The sequence below is a fragment of the Hydractinia symbiolongicarpus genome, chromosome 3, assembly GCF_029227915.1.
Source record: "Hydractinia symbiolongicarpus strain clone_291-10 chromosome 3, HSymV2.1, whole genome shotgun sequence".
Classification (NCBI taxonomy): domain Eukaryota; kingdom Metazoa; phylum Cnidaria; class Hydrozoa; order Anthoathecata; family Hydractiniidae; genus Hydractinia; species Hydractinia symbiolongicarpus.
The window spans coordinates 15101392-15117504 of record NC_079877.1 but is presented as its reverse complement, the minus strand read 5'-3'; the positions used below and the strand labels follow the sequence as shown (position 1 = coordinate 15117504).

At 31.8% G+C, this 16113-nt stretch overlaps 1 pseudogene; it reads left to right on the top strand.

Annotated features, from left to right (window-relative positions):
* The first annotated feature begins 7030 nt into the window (after nt 1–7030).
* LOC130635921 (uncharacterized) lies at nt 7031–15996 on the top strand (annotated as a pseudogene).
* Nucleotides 15997–16113: the final 117 nt, after the last annotated feature.

Below are 16113 nucleotides of genomic sequence, written 5' to 3'. Positions count from 1 at the left end.
CAGAGTGAATTATTATTCCATATTGCTGTTGACATACTTCCACAAAGAGCTGTTACAAATATCCTGATCTTTTAACTACTACAGCTTTCTTAAATAGATATCTGTTGTTTTTTTGTCGTTCTGATTTATCAATGTCTCCAAATTCTTCACCAGAGCGAGGTGATTTTCACTTCGGTGGTATTATAATCTTCCCAACGTACATCGTAGTGACTTCACTTTAATTCGGAAAAAGCAAAGCTGAAGATAACGCTGTCTCATAAGTTCCCTAATCTCAGCTTTTTTTTACTGATATGCATGACACAAAAATACAATTATATAATACAATGATGCATTCAAATCTGCGTGATAAAACTTGAAAGAAGAGCCTGCATCATGATGTTCGGAAAGTGTTTACATTTAAATGGTTAATAATTAGCAGATAAGATAGAAATAGATTTCCCCAAACCATCGTGTTTTTACACACATATGCCTGTTACAATAGCATTGATTTAAGTTATTAGTAACTACAATATGTTCCTTTGTATTCTGAAAATACATACAACTGTGTGATGTAAGCATATAAAAAGGCGTTCTAACTTGTAAATTATAACACTTGGACAACAAATTCTTTTTAATTTAAGCTCTGAAGAAATTACGCATGTCGAAAAAACTGGGACCATTAAAAACATAACTGACTATGCTGTTGTATGTCTACATACCAAGCATGTATTCAACACACATACAGGTGCAAGCAAATAATTTTCAGGCATTTGAAAATAGTTTTTCGAATGTAGTACGTCCTCTCACTACCAAAACTTGAAACAGATTTGTCGTCACAATAACGATATCCACTGGAATTAATTATATGCGCAGAGTACAACATATACATCTCTTATAATAATACGGAGAGTGTGTCTGTTTGTGTGTCTGTAACAGGCAAAGTGGATGTCTTCATTTTCCTTTGATGTTGCCGAAAAAATCTTTGATGTTGCCGAAAAAAATATGTCTTCTTTGTTGTGAAAAGCCGCAAGTTTTGTGTGGTTTGTTAAATGAAGTTCTAGCACAAAGTAACGGAAATTGTGTTTGCAAAAAAGATGGCTGTCCTTTTTAAGCATTTGTCTTCTCTTGCCTTCAAAATGAATCTTTACAAAAGCATATAAAAAGGGGCATGGTATATAAATGAAGTATAGAAAGGTTTCTATAAGGTTTGTTTATGTTTTTTAAAGTTTTGATGATATTATTGATGCGAGACATGTTTGTTAGCTAGCATCAACCACACCAACAACAACTAGCTAGGTAGCTAGGAATTTATAAATATGTAGCCATGTTCTTTATACCTAGCTTAGTCTCCAGTTTATATTTAAGTGACCAGCTATTAGCTGCTGTAGCTACCTTATGTTAGCTTCAGTTTTATGTTGCTTTTTACATGTAAGCTAATCTTAGTGGGCTTTGCTAAGAATGTGACTGTAACTTATTTTAATTGACATTTTAAGCCTTTTTTTTTAAGCATTTTAACAAGCCACAACAACTTTTAAAAAAGTATTACATAATATTTAAGAAGAGTTTAAGGACTGTTTTTAAGCAAATAATGTATTTTTCACAATTTGTGTATGCAAATAATGTATTTTTCACATTTTGTGTAACTAAACTTATATACATCGGTTACATGCAATATGACGAAACGATTTTTATTTAACATGTAGTAATTCTGGTACCTTAAGTGTAGTGATTTTTGTTGTTCTAGATGTTCTGACTAAAATGTTTTTGTTTATGGCATTTTGTCTCAATTAAGAAAAGTTTTAACTTTTTTGAGGGAGTACAACACCGAAAAAACTTGTGTTTTTTTTATATTTTGTATAAATTCTTACCGGGCAGGACTCTGTACAACATACCGAAATGACTGATCCCTCTCTATTTATAAATTTGATGCGTTCCAAATCACATTTTTTTGAAATTTTGGTTAATATTTAATGAGTACAAGATGCAAATACTGATTTTTGTTTAATCAGAAGTATTTCCTACAACCATTCTTTTTTTACACTTTTGTGGAGAAAAAGTGTATGCAATGTCAGTAGATCAGAATAACTGATTTTGTTGCAAACTGTTTTTCCTTTTTCACATTTTGGATTGAAATATTGTTATAAAGGGCATATATCAATAGACATATATATACCAAAATAATTAAATTCTGCAAACTTTGATTTTGTCGTTCACCTCTCATCTTTTATATTTTCATTAAACTTTTGAGGAAAACCATAGGAATTATTTAGAATTTGTATTTTGTGTTGCAAATTTAGTGCAAAAATTTAACTGTTGTGAGGGAGGACCATATGCACTTATATATACTAAAAATAATAATTTGATATTCTAGAACTGTTTTTGTTTTTTATATTTTGTAATCTAAACGGGTGTACTGTATGCACTGAAATCACTGATTTCAAGCCACAACAACTTTTAAAAAAGTATTACATAATATTTAAGAAGAGTTTAAGGACTGTTTTTAAGCAAATAATGTATTTTTCACAATTTGTGTATGCAAATAATGTATTTTTCACATTTTGTGTAACTAAACTTATATACATCGGTTACATGCAATATGACGAAACGATTTTTATTTAACATGTAGTAATTCTGGTACCTTAAGTGTAGTGATTTTTGTTGTTCTAGATGTTCTGACTAAAATGTTTTTGTTTATGGCATTTTGTCTCAATTAAGAAAAGTTTCAACTTTTTTGAGGGAGTACAACACCGAAAAAACTTGTGTTTTTTTTATATTTTGTATAAATTCTTACCGGGCAGGACTCTGTACAACATACCGAAATGACTGATCCCTCTCTATTTATAAATTTGATGCGTTCCAAATCACATTTTTTTGAAATTTTGGGTAATATTTAATGAGTACAAGATGCAAATACTGATTTTTGTTTAATCAGAAGTATTTCCTACAACCATTCTTTTTTTACACTTTTGTGGAGAAAAAGTGTATGCAATGTCATCAGAATAACTGATTTTGTTGCAAACTGTTTTTCTTTTTTCACATTTTGGATTGAAATATTGTTATAAAGGGCATATATCAATAGACATATATATACCAAAATAATTAAATTCTGCAAACTTTGATTTTGTCGTTCACCTCTCATCTTTTATATTTTCATTAAACTTTTGAGGAAAACCATAGGAATTATTTAGAATTTGTATTTTGTGTTGCAAATTTAGTGCAAAAATTTAACTGTTGTGAGGGAGGACCATATGCACTTATATATACTAAAAATAATAATTTGATATTCTAGAACTGTTTTTGTTTTTTATATTTTGTAATCTAAACGGGTGGACTGTATGCACTGAAATCACTGATTTTTTTAAATTTTGATGTGGTTCATAAACTTTTTGTGGAAGATTAATGGGTAATGGCAATATACGACATCATTTTGTGTAAACTTTTGTTTATGAACCGTATATATACAATGTTTGTTGATTCAAGTTTATTCTTTGCTTATTGATTTTTTGACATTTAGGTTTAAAATTGTTGGTAAAGGGCAGTATGGATCATCATACTAAAAAAGAAATTTTTTGTGTTCTTAACTGGTTGGTTTTTACATTTTGTGTAACTTTGCGGGAGAGGATGGTATGCAACCGAAGTGACTGATTTTTCTAGATTTAAATTTGATGTTTTCCAAACTATGGCTTTTTCATATTTTTGTATAAGCTTTTAAGGGAAAGACAATATTTAAAATGTGTAAAGAACTTATTTTTGTTGATTTGTGCTAACTCTTTGCAAGCCACCTTTTTGACATTTCAGAATAAAATACTGAGGGTTTTCAACATAATCACTTATAAGATGTACATAAGCGTTATTTCTAACATTGTTATTAATCGTGTTGTGACTGTCGGTGTTGTAACTGTCGGTATTCTTAGTGTCGGTTTAGATGGTGTTGTGAGTGTTGATGTTGTGATTGTCTATGTTGTAACTTTTTATCAACTAGATTTTGCACCTTGCATGCTGTTCTTTTTTATTTTGTGTAAGATTTGTGTGGAGGATTAAATGCTATTTGACATTTGATATTTGGTGTAAGATTTTAAGAACATTTTTTTTTGTATATGCACTGCTGACGTCAGCAAAACATCTAAAGCAACCTATTTTTTCATTGGGCTTTTGCCTAAGTGGATTTTTCCACGGGCCTTATCGACTAGTAATAAAATAATACACCTTTGATTAACCAAAGTCCCCCCTAGATTTGGACCAGAGCCCACTGTCACGTCACTGGTCGCATCATCAGGCATGCCTGTGTATGGTATTTCACCCGAAAAGTAACAGAGAACGTCATAACTTTTTGTATCATTTAATGTTACTGTGTGAACCTGTTGGTACGTGGTTTATGACAAAATATACGCAGTTGTCGAGCATTGATTATTAATTTCAACCTGTAAGCTTCCAAGGCATAAATGCAGCCGACTTCCCATTTCCCAAGAGTTAGCAAAGAAATGGTTTCTGTAAAAAACAAACACAGAAACATAAACAAACAGCAATGACGTAAATATATAAGTTCAATGGTGACCTAACACGAAGAAAAAAAAACCTGGAAAACGTTCGTTACGTTGGTGAACCATTCTGTCCCTTATTCTCCCATGTTTGGTTGCGAGTTCCCTTTTATGTCATTTTCCTTTCGTTCGTTATGTAACCAGCCATTCCCAAGCCTTTTCGTTTTTCCATTTTCGAAATCGTTTCGCAATTTTCATTGTTCTTGCATTTTAACATACACAAAGTTCTTGGTTGTTCTTCAAATATTGAGTCTTTACTCTATCAATCTCTTTTGATTAAAAAAGCTATGTTAGAAAGCACAAAAATTTATACATATGATGACAAAATATTTTAATCAAGTGACTTTTTATGATGTCTATATACATTTACTGTTAAAATTTTTAACTTAAATTTAAAAGAACAGAAAAAACACTTATAACACAGACAATGAAATCACCTATTTTTAAGATTTTCAGTTGTAGTTATTAGATCTTTAGGTTTTTTTAGCAAAATATTTAAAGTATTTTAAAAAATTGTAAAACAGAATATTTTTAGTCGGCTTACTTTGTTGCTTCCTATAAAGGAGCTTAGTTGTCAGGATAATATTATATCTTATACATTTATTACCTTATTGTTAACATTAATAACGAAATAAAAAATAAAAATAAAAAAACATCATAAAACGATTGGTTGGAATTTTTAATATATTTTGAAGAGATTGATTGGTGGATTTCTTTTGGTAAAAGGTTGAACACTTCTAACTTTTTAAGTTCAAAATCGACAAAATGGATTAAAAATCTAAACAAAAAAGGCACAAGCAATAACGTTTGTCATTTTCGCCAACCTCAATCGTGTATCAACCGCTTTAAATATAAAGGGCCTTTTGAAAAATGATATTCGTCATATGGCCATTTATAGCATTAGTGTATAAACTATTGCTTGATACGTGATTTGCATATAGAGAAAGCATGACAAATGATTTACAGACTTTACAGATGGCATTGATATTATATGCTTACATTCCGTTAAAGGTTTTTTTTTTTCATTATGCATTTTGTGTGATTTGTTCATAAAATAATTTGGTGCCAAAAACAAAAAATTATAATGACAAATTGACCATTTGTTGCGAAATTGTAAAATGGGAGATAAGTTGCAAGTTAAGTGCTTCTCGAACACATAGAACACATATCTTTACGACATTGACGTGCAACTAAGAATATTGCACTGAAAATTGTAAAAGAGGCATCAAACTGCAGCACGGTTGTACCTGAGAAGGTCTAGCGACACAAAAACATTTATTGCACTTAAGAATAAGACTTTGGTAACTTTTCTGTTTTCTAAAACATTATTCTCCGTTAAACTCTATCTCACCGGGATAATTGAGTCTCGTCTGCAAGCACATCATCAAAGCGTTATAGCCTGGAGACGAGTTTGCGTTACATTTAGCGTTAGTAAAAAGCGTAGTATCTCATCATTACCAGTCTCTTTTTAAATATTATCATTCTAATATGTTTTCAGCTTTACAGACTTAAAGATATTTAATATCTCATATCTGCGTTGTCAAGAGGAAAGACAGATTTTTCAATTTAGATACAAAACTTGACAAGATAATTACTTACCTCGGAAATTAAACATATATTATATTTTTTTTATTGACAATACAAGTGTAACCTTCACGAAAAAGCATATTGGTCCATATGAAAGAGCCTAAAAAATTATCTAGGAATCTTTTTTTTTTGGTTTTCGAGATATAGAACACTTAAATCTCGCTAGTTATGACATTGTCAACTAACTTTGAAATTCTAATTGTTGTTATCAAGCATAATTATACTAACTAAATACTAATTTTAAGTAAAATGCACATTTAAAATAAAAGCCGAGACACCACTAAAGATTTTTTTACCAAATGAACCTGTTTCTTCACAAGGGGTAAGTTTTAAATGAAAAGTGCTTTATGTCTTTTTAAGTCAGATATTATCTAAGTTGAAATCCGAAAGACAAAAAAATAGGTTTTGTATATTAACAGCTGGGTGTTTTCTTATCGCATTGGAAAATACCTTATAGTCTTCAATGAAAAGTGGCTTAATAACTAAGGACGTAAAAAAATATGTTTGTTTTCTTTTGTGTGTTAAAAATTGAGATATCCTTGTCGCCAGTCAAATTAAAAGACGCAGAGGGCAGTGTAAAAATTATTTCATGGTTTCGTATTGAGCGGTGATCTCCTTGCCGCGATTTTGCAGTTTAAAATGAGTTTGAAATAAAATGCAGCAATAATTAAGTTAAAGACGTATCAGTTTTCACTTTCTTGCCAGACAAATTTCTTTCAGAATAATTTGCGTGACTTTTCTATTTGTCAAGAAAATTGATTTCACTAACACTTCCTGATTGTGTATTAATCCTCCTATGAGGGAAAATTCTACGGAATCATACCTATTGTACTGTTTAAATGCTAATTAAGATTACTGCTCATTTCCATGGAAACCAAAATGATAAAGAAATTTGGCTTATGTCTGCATTATTTATTATTGAGATGAAATATAAAACATTTAATTGACTGTATATGTTGCTAGGATTTTCAGCTGTTACTTTCAACTTATTTTCTGTCGAAACTGATAGAAGTTTTAAATCTACAGATTGTGCAAGTGATAGTACTTAAAAAGCAGAAAATGAAACGTTGTATCGCTGAAAGAAATATGAAAAGAGAGTTGCTTTAAATATTTCTGCTATTCCGACCTATCTAGCGACTTTGAAGTTCGTTTTATTTATTTGTAAAAGTTAAATAGCCAGCAAGAAGAAACAGGCACTAAACGTACTACACCAGTTCTTGCAATCAAACTGAGAAAACGAATACAATATCACAGCCAAGTAGAAAAGAAAAGAAGGAGAATAAATTTCTATAACAATGCACAAAATGAAATATAACATTCAGAACACTTTGTATATATTACTTACACTGGAAATATTTTCGCTGACAGGTTAGTACTTTAAACGATACTTCATATTCTATCCATATAATTAAACTTCATATCTTTGCTATGGTGCTACCAACAATAAGATTCAAATTCTCATTATTGCTAAAAAATTAAGATCTCTGTGACCTGTGACAATGGTAATTTAGTATAGTATAGTAATAGTTAGTGATGACCTTACGGTACCAAAGAGAAACGTAAACCACGACGTTATGGCGGGATTTTATGCCGTTGCCGTTTCGTTAGTTTCGTTATCAGTATAAGTTGACTTATAAGAACAGTCTTATGAATTACTAAACAACAACAATGAACCAAAAGTGAAATCAAAGTTAAAGATATTCGAAATTTTATTTTACTTGTACACTCACTTGAAATCTAGGATGCTGGAGAAATATGTCTTTTATCTAATATAAAAAGCATCTACAAATTTTGGTTTACCACACAAGAGATATGAAAGATCCGACTTTAACACACTGTAGCAGGATAAATGTGAGGCGGACTTTCGACTACAAAAATGATGAAATTTACAAAATAGTGAACATGCTTCAGTCTCCTGAGTGCTTACTTGCTATAATGGAACTGTTATAACTCTCTGGACGCGCAGCACATTTTTCTTAATGGACACCATATTCAGTATATTCATTTTTTTATCAAAAATTATTAATTGGACATAACAGTATGTTAAATTGTCTATAAGCTAACATAAATTTATCAGGTAGCCATATTAATGGATACATGATAAAATTTATATTAGCAATTAACATTTTTATTTTTCACTAAAATGTCTATAACCCCCTCCGTTTTATTTTTTATTGCTTACTATCGATCAGTTAAGCATTACTATAGTAACAAGGATTTGCCCTAATTCGTGAAAACATTAAAAAATATTAGGAAAAAAATTATTGATAAAATGTTATCTGCATCAAGATCAAATTTGAGAACAGCTTCACTTGAGTTTCTGAACATGGTAATAAATGTGACAAACTTGTTGAAAAGATAAACTGAATTGAGCAAGCGGCTCCAAAATTATGAGCTGACCGGCAAAGTGTCAAATGTACTGGAAAAGTCTAAAATCTGTGAAATATCTATTTTGTGTATCTTATATCTTTACATATATGTTTATACATATATTTTATCATACGTTCACTGAAAGTATAAAAAGATATACAAAATATAATATAAGTCATATATGAAACCCTCCCACTTCCAATGTCGGTCTTTCTTTATCAACGTTTTTTATCTTGGTTCTTCTTTCTAAAATATCTAACGTATTCATCGACTTCAAAACATTCCATAATGCTATGGCTCCATCATACTCAAAATATTTATTCGAACGTGATGAGCCATTGGTACACGATTCGATATCATACCGTGCCATCCAAGCATTTCAACAAATACTTGCGTTTACATAAATCAGTATAGAAAAGAAGGATAGCTGTGCATACATCTAAAGGAAGCCTAAGCTATTAATCATTGGTGACTTAAACTGTAATCATCTCGATAAGAAACATTTCCCTGATTTAAAAGATCAATTAAAATTGAACGGTTTTGTTCAAGTTATTAAAGAACCCACAAGGGTAACGGAAAGGTGCGAAACACAGAAAAAGTAATTAAAGAATTAAGAAAACGGGAGCTGGCATTCCGTCTACGTCTCCTCAGAACCTAATTTGGCTTGGTACTCTCTGAAATCGATATTAACCAATAAAGTAAAAAAACATACAACAAACATCAGCAAAACGCTAAAAGGCAGAAAGTCTCCCTAGTTAACAGAAAATATCAAGACAACAATGAATCACCGAGATTCTGTCATGCGCAAATTCAGAAACTCAAAAACAGAGACGGAATTTAAAAACTTTAAACGCCAACGAAATGAGGTAAATGTTCTAATAAGAAAGGAATATCATAAGATACAGTTACATAAATCCACAAATAATTCCAATAAGTTTTGGAGGACTATTAAATCAATCTTTCCAATAAAAGAAAATGTCAGATGTGCAAAATCATTTTTTAACAACAACAAAAGTACGACAAATCCGATCACTATTGCAAATAGTTTCTGTTCGTTCTTTACAAATGTAGCTGCAAATATAAAGTCAAAAGCCGTAAGACTTTGTTTGGACAAAACCACGCCACCATACCCGAAAACATACAGCACTTTCCGGTTCAAACCTGTCATCGCCTCAAAAGTCTACAAACTCTTAAGGAAACCACAAAGAAAAAAGTTTCCTAAAATATATTGCTACTTGTATAGCTGATCTGTTACATTATACCAACGGATTTCAAGCATGGTTTAATCACCCCAGTGTTTAAAACGGGTTCGAAAAATGATATGGACAACTATAGATCAATTACTGTCCTTTCTACCTGTTCAAAAATTTTGAAAAATGCGTATATGAACAAATTTCAGGCTACCTTGAGGTTAACCAATTATTGTCGAATTTTCAATTTGGATTTAGAAGAACTAGAAACACAGAGATTGCAGCGACTCTCTTTATGGATATGATTAGAAAAAATATGGAAAAAAGGTGATATGACAGGGTCAATATTTATTGACCTGAGTAAGTCCTTTGATTTGCTGAGCCATGCTCGTATTATTAACAGCCTTCAAAGCTATGCATTAATGGAACCGAAAAAGAAGTATTGACTGGTTATTTGTTTAATCGAAGGCAAAGTGTGTGATACAACAAAGTACTTTCGAAGCCACAGCCAGTCCACTGTGGTGTCCCTCAAGGGTCCATGCTTGGACTCCTCCTTTTTCTTATTACATTCAACGATGCCGGGAAAACCTTGTGATTATGTGTGCTGATGATACAGTAATATATGCACCAAGCAAATCAAAAGATGAAATCGAGCAAAATTTGACAGACAATTTTGCTTGAATTGCTGACTGGTTCGAAAAAAACGACTTAATTATAAACATGAGGAGAGAAATAACGAAGTGTATGCTATTCGGGACAACTAAAAGAATAAAAGATAAACAGCTTGTTTTTTTTAATTGTTGAAATTAACCAAAAATATAGAAACAAACAGAAAAATGTAGAGACATCACGTTAAACTGGTAGTTGATGATGATTATTCGGGAGTGGTGTTTAGTGATTTCTTTTATCCTTGTTTGAGGAGTTCAGTGAGACATTTGGAAATGATGAGCTTAGCTGCTGAAATTACTATATATTGTGCTTCCACGAAGTGAAGTAATACTGAAAGATTTGACATTGGACTAATGTTTTGGTTTTTTTGAACTATATCCAAAATTCACCAAAAAACGGACTTTCGATCAAATATTTGTACGAAATATGTAATAAACAAAAATTATAGAAAGTGGTTAATATTTTGCTGCCACAAGTTAAAATTTGTTTTATACCTAAAACAGCTCGATGGATTATAGGCCTAAGCCTACAACGGTATGTTGGTAAAAACATAATTTTCTAACGACGTTTCTAAAAAGTGCAGGCATAAGCAAACTTATTGCTGCGATTTAGTTCCCGCATGACACTGTAGCTAACTATGCCCAATTCGATTCTATGTGACGAATGCCCCGAACCCTCTGGTTATATTATGTTGGAAAGCTGCACACTGAAAAGAGTTAATAGTCACAAATTATTTCACTATAAAATAAAAATAAAATGCAAAATACTATTCCAAGTTGTAAGCATAACTTGAAAGTTGAATAGACAGAAAATAGACAGTTCTATCTAATAAAAATAAGAAGGTTTTCTTGCAATGTTTATTCTTAACGTACTCAGTAAATCTTGTCCTATTGTTAAATAATAATTTTAAAGATGAAATCATTTTACATTTCGTGACAAAAGCTTTACCACGGCGGTTTTTTGAGCATCTTTCAATGTTCGTAAAAACACATCATTATTCCGAAGTCAATATTTCTGCCTATTTGTAGCTATGTTCACCAACGCAGATTAGCGTGGTGTTGGGGATAAAAATATCAAAGAGATAACAATCAAGGAAAGTAAACCAACTGAAATATATCTTTAGAATAGCTTACCATTTCGATGGATGTTTTGTTTGCTTAATGGTTTCAAATTTAATACCCTAAACAATACTCAAAGTAACAGAATGTTTTTTATCTTTTTTTAGCACCTAATGGGATATAAATATAGTTTAAATCACAACTTTTAAACTCTTAATTTTATATATTTCTAGAGCTCACGGATGTTCATGTATCTAAAATCAAGGGTACTGACGGAGAAAGTTGTGGCAGCTACTATTCACCTTGTGCATCTATCGCTTATGCAATCAAGTACATAGGAAAACCAAGAGACGTTATCAGAATTGATGGAGGACAACATGAACAACTGACTTACATTGTGTCATCAACAATTTATCTTAAGTTTGATCTGACTTTGACAAATTACAACCAGAATTCCAAACGGCCGCTAATAACCGCTATTTCCAACGCAACCTTAAAATCTTTGTTCGCTATTGACGGAAGAGCAATAAAATATTTGCTTCTTTCAAATATAACTTTTTCAATGGTGCCGAGTGTTTTACAATTCTTTACCAAAAAAGTATTTGCAAACATAGAAGATTGTTCATTTAACGATATACATGACTATGTATTTGCTGGATACCCAGGTGATAACAATGTTCTTGCGGTAAGAAAATCTCACTTTCACCGTTGTGCAATTCTTGAGTTTGGTCCAATGTATGCTGGCAGAGTATTACTCCAGGCTTGTGAAATAAAAAATCCACAACGTGTTTATAAGACGATTAATATCAAAGGAAAATTTCAATTTCTAATGGATAATTGTTATTTTTCTAATCTCTCTGGCACGATTAAACTGGAATCTACGAGTATCAAGGGAAGTAAAGTGGCAATTCAGAACTCAACGTTTTTTGGCTCACCGTCCTACAGTGCTGACGTAATCATTACATATATCGAGAATGTACATATAATCAATTCTACTATTAATGGTTTAATTGGAGATGGATCGACTGTAAAATTGCGTTATATTCAACAACTTATCATAACAGAGAGCACATTTATCAACAACACTGCTTTTCAAGGGGGCGCTCTGGAGATTTACAATGTTACAAAAGCGTTCATCTTTAACTATAAGTTTGTTAACAACTCTGCAGAATATGGAGGGGCGATTTACAACGTTGCTTTTGAAACACATTTGCAAATCAACAATTCTATATTTGCCTCAAATACTGCAAGTCGAATAGGAGGAAGTATATGTTTATCATCGGCTTCACATAAAAGGATATTTATGGAACAACTGACTCTTTTTGATGTAAAGTTTACTGACTTCTCCAATAAGAAACCAAATATTGGTCATTTTTTATTTTCCGATGGCCGAATCAACTTAAATCAAGTTTTAATGAAGATGAAAGATAACATTAGTCATGAACTTATTAACCCATTTATATGCAGTTTAGGTTGTCACAATTCTTGGTTCACAAAAGTTACACTTGAATGTCCTCGTAATTATAAAACTGTACCCACCAAATCAGGGCTTCAAAAATCAATATTTTCTCTGCGCTGTTTAAAATGCGCGAGTGGAAAATACAGTTCTCAAGGCCAATCTATGGAATTAAATAGTCTGTTTATTCGATTTAATGTAAGGATCAATACCACTATCACTGAAATGACATGTCACAATTGTCCAAACGGTGGAAACTGTGAAAATGGTCTAATTAGTAAAAGTAATTTCTGGGGATACAAGACAAGGCATAACAGCGTTAAGTTTTTACCTTGTCCAGCACATTACTGCTGTTCAGACAAAACAGAAAAGTGCACATCTTATGACACGTGCAATGCAAATCGTGAGAAAGAACTTTGTGGATCATGCAAGCGCGGATACCGGTTGAACTACTTCAATGGTGATTGCATCAGGATAGGCCGCTGCAAAACATATATATTTTGGTGCTTGTTTTGTATTTATGGAATTCTTTATACAACATTTTTGGCCTATTATAAAGACATTGTCGCGTTTCTTTTGCGAATTTTTAAAAAAAAAATAGAAAATAATGTCCCAAAAGATACTGGATCCTTAGTCACCCCTCTGTTGGGCACAACAGATTGCGATGAGATAACATTACCCTTGGAAGTCACCGTTGAGAGTACACTTATTGAAAATAGCATAAATTTAGTGCAAACTATGGCAAGTCAGGAAAACGACGTAACCAGTGCAGTGTATGCAATTGGTTTGAAAACAATCATGTTTTTCTTTTATCAGACTCACGCATTATTAAGTATTGAACACAATTTAAAGATATCACAAGGATTTGTGTCAAGGCTCAAAGAAATATTTTTATCTATCATGAACATGCAATTTATTTCCACTGGAGTGGCAAACCTTTGTCCCAGCGACACACTAACAACAACTGGAAAAGCATGTATAAATTTAGCCCTTTCCCCTACCGTTGTTGTATATTTGTTGCTTGTGATATTTTCTAAGAAGATTTTTTGGAAATGCAAACGGTATAAAAGTACAGAGAATGGGAACAAAATTTTGCTTGAAACAAGAGCTGGAGCCTGTTATGTTCAGCTGATGTTGCTTAGTTATACTTCAATCTCAGTATTCTGTTTCAAATTGATCAATTGTGTACAAATCAACGAAACTGAACATTTATACATTCAAGGTAACATTACGTGTTTCAAGTGGTGGCAGTATCTGATTGTATGTATAATTATGTTCTGAACTGTTCCATTACCACTATCGATCTATTTGTCCAAAATGATGCTGCGATCAAATAAAATCACATTACGACAATTTTTTATTTGCTTCACACTTCCTGTAGCTTCATTTGGTTGCTATATGCGTTCGAAAGTTTTTTGCAGAAAAACGTTTCAAATTGATTTTACCAAACAAAAGCAAAGGCAAATCGATTATATTTTGCATTTGTTTACTGGTCCCTACAGAGAAAAAAAAGATGGGAATGGTTTCATTGATTGGGAAACTGTAGTATTGGTGCGTCGTATTATCATAACGGGTTTATGTGTGTACATTATCAATCCTGTTTTGAGAATGCTCGTCATGTTACCAGTGCTGTTTTCCTTCTTTCTACACCATTTGTACACCAAACCATTTCGAAGCAAATTCCTAAATCACATGGAAACGATATCAATGTCGTTATTGTTACTCTTCAATGCTATGAATTTGTTTTGGGCGTTCTACTATATCAATGATTTGACTGGTATGCCGGATGTGACCATGATTGGCATAGTATTGACATGGATAGAAGACATCGTTCTGCTACTACCGTTGCTTTTCCTAATCGTAGCTTTATTCTATGTTTGCCTTAAAAAGGTAAAATTGATTATCAAAACGTGCTGTATAAAGAAAACAGATTAAAAAACATCATTCTCGCGTCGCAATAAGATTGGTAACCATATAACATTGTTTGTTCCTTAAAACTTTTTGAATTTTATAGTAATACTTTTGTGTAGTAGATAATTCTTCTACATTTGAACTATTGTAAAGATTATGACACATTGATGAAGATGTCCTAAAATAATATTTTGTGAATTTAGTGAACTTGACCCAGTTTTTTCGGGTGTTGTAAGACTTTACATATCGATACATTTGTTCAATTTAGATAAGGATAACTCAAGTAGTGCATATGTAAGTTATTTGCTATTTTTGACAAAATCAATTTATTAAGAGGGTATATATATACAAAATTATAATTACTTTTAACCTTGACTTTAAATATCTTTCAAAGTCGCATAATGTTTTAAAGGTACATAAAACACATATTACTTATGTTGCGAATATTGTCTATATTGCCTAAGCCGCGAACTTGGACTACTTAAGGCCAGTCCTTTTGTATTTCAGAGTCAAACTGCTTAAAAAAAACGCGGGAAAAGCACGTTTTTATCATATGACGTCATCAAAATTTCTCGGAAAAATTGAATTCTGCGTTTTACTGTTCATATAATAGTATTGTGACCAATAAATTATGCCAGATTCGTTATAACTTGAGATATTGAAAATGACTCTCCAATAAAAAAGGACTCGCCTTAAGTAGCCCGAGAGGTAAAAGTATGTAAAAGTAAAGTATAAATTTTCTAAAAGCCGGGTAAGTGACATATTTTTGCCCTAAAATAATAATTGCGAAAGACGTAAAACATTATGAAACACTTTCTTCGGGTTTCCGACTTTCGAGCCTAAAAGGTATGAGCATTTAAAGATTATCGCATAAAAATCACTAGTATTCAAATCTACTCCACCTAAGTAAAAACGGTGTCTCGGTTTTACTTCTTACGTTCTCGTTTCGAAGTTATATCAAAAACTGGCTCCTCCTGCTTCTCTGTTGTACTTTTTTTACCTTCACACTATAATAAAGTTTTACCAATTCATTTTCAAGAAGAAAACAGAGCTGTTTGAGAGCTAAGTATTTTCAAAACGTTATTAATTTGGTGTTGTGTCCACGGTCATAAATGCTTGTACCTTTTAGCCTAAATTGTGAAAGTAAGTCTAGCAAAACCTTTGTTGAAATATTGGAACTTAAAATTTTGTAAATAAATTAAATGAAAAGAACAGAATTAAAAATGTTTGTTACTTTATATTTTCCCTTTTTTATTCCCTCCGTTAAAAATTCATATTGTCATATTTCTCTCCTTTTACTTGATCTTTCGACTTTTGACGCACGCAATGCCGTTTAAAAAGGACGGGAGAACCCG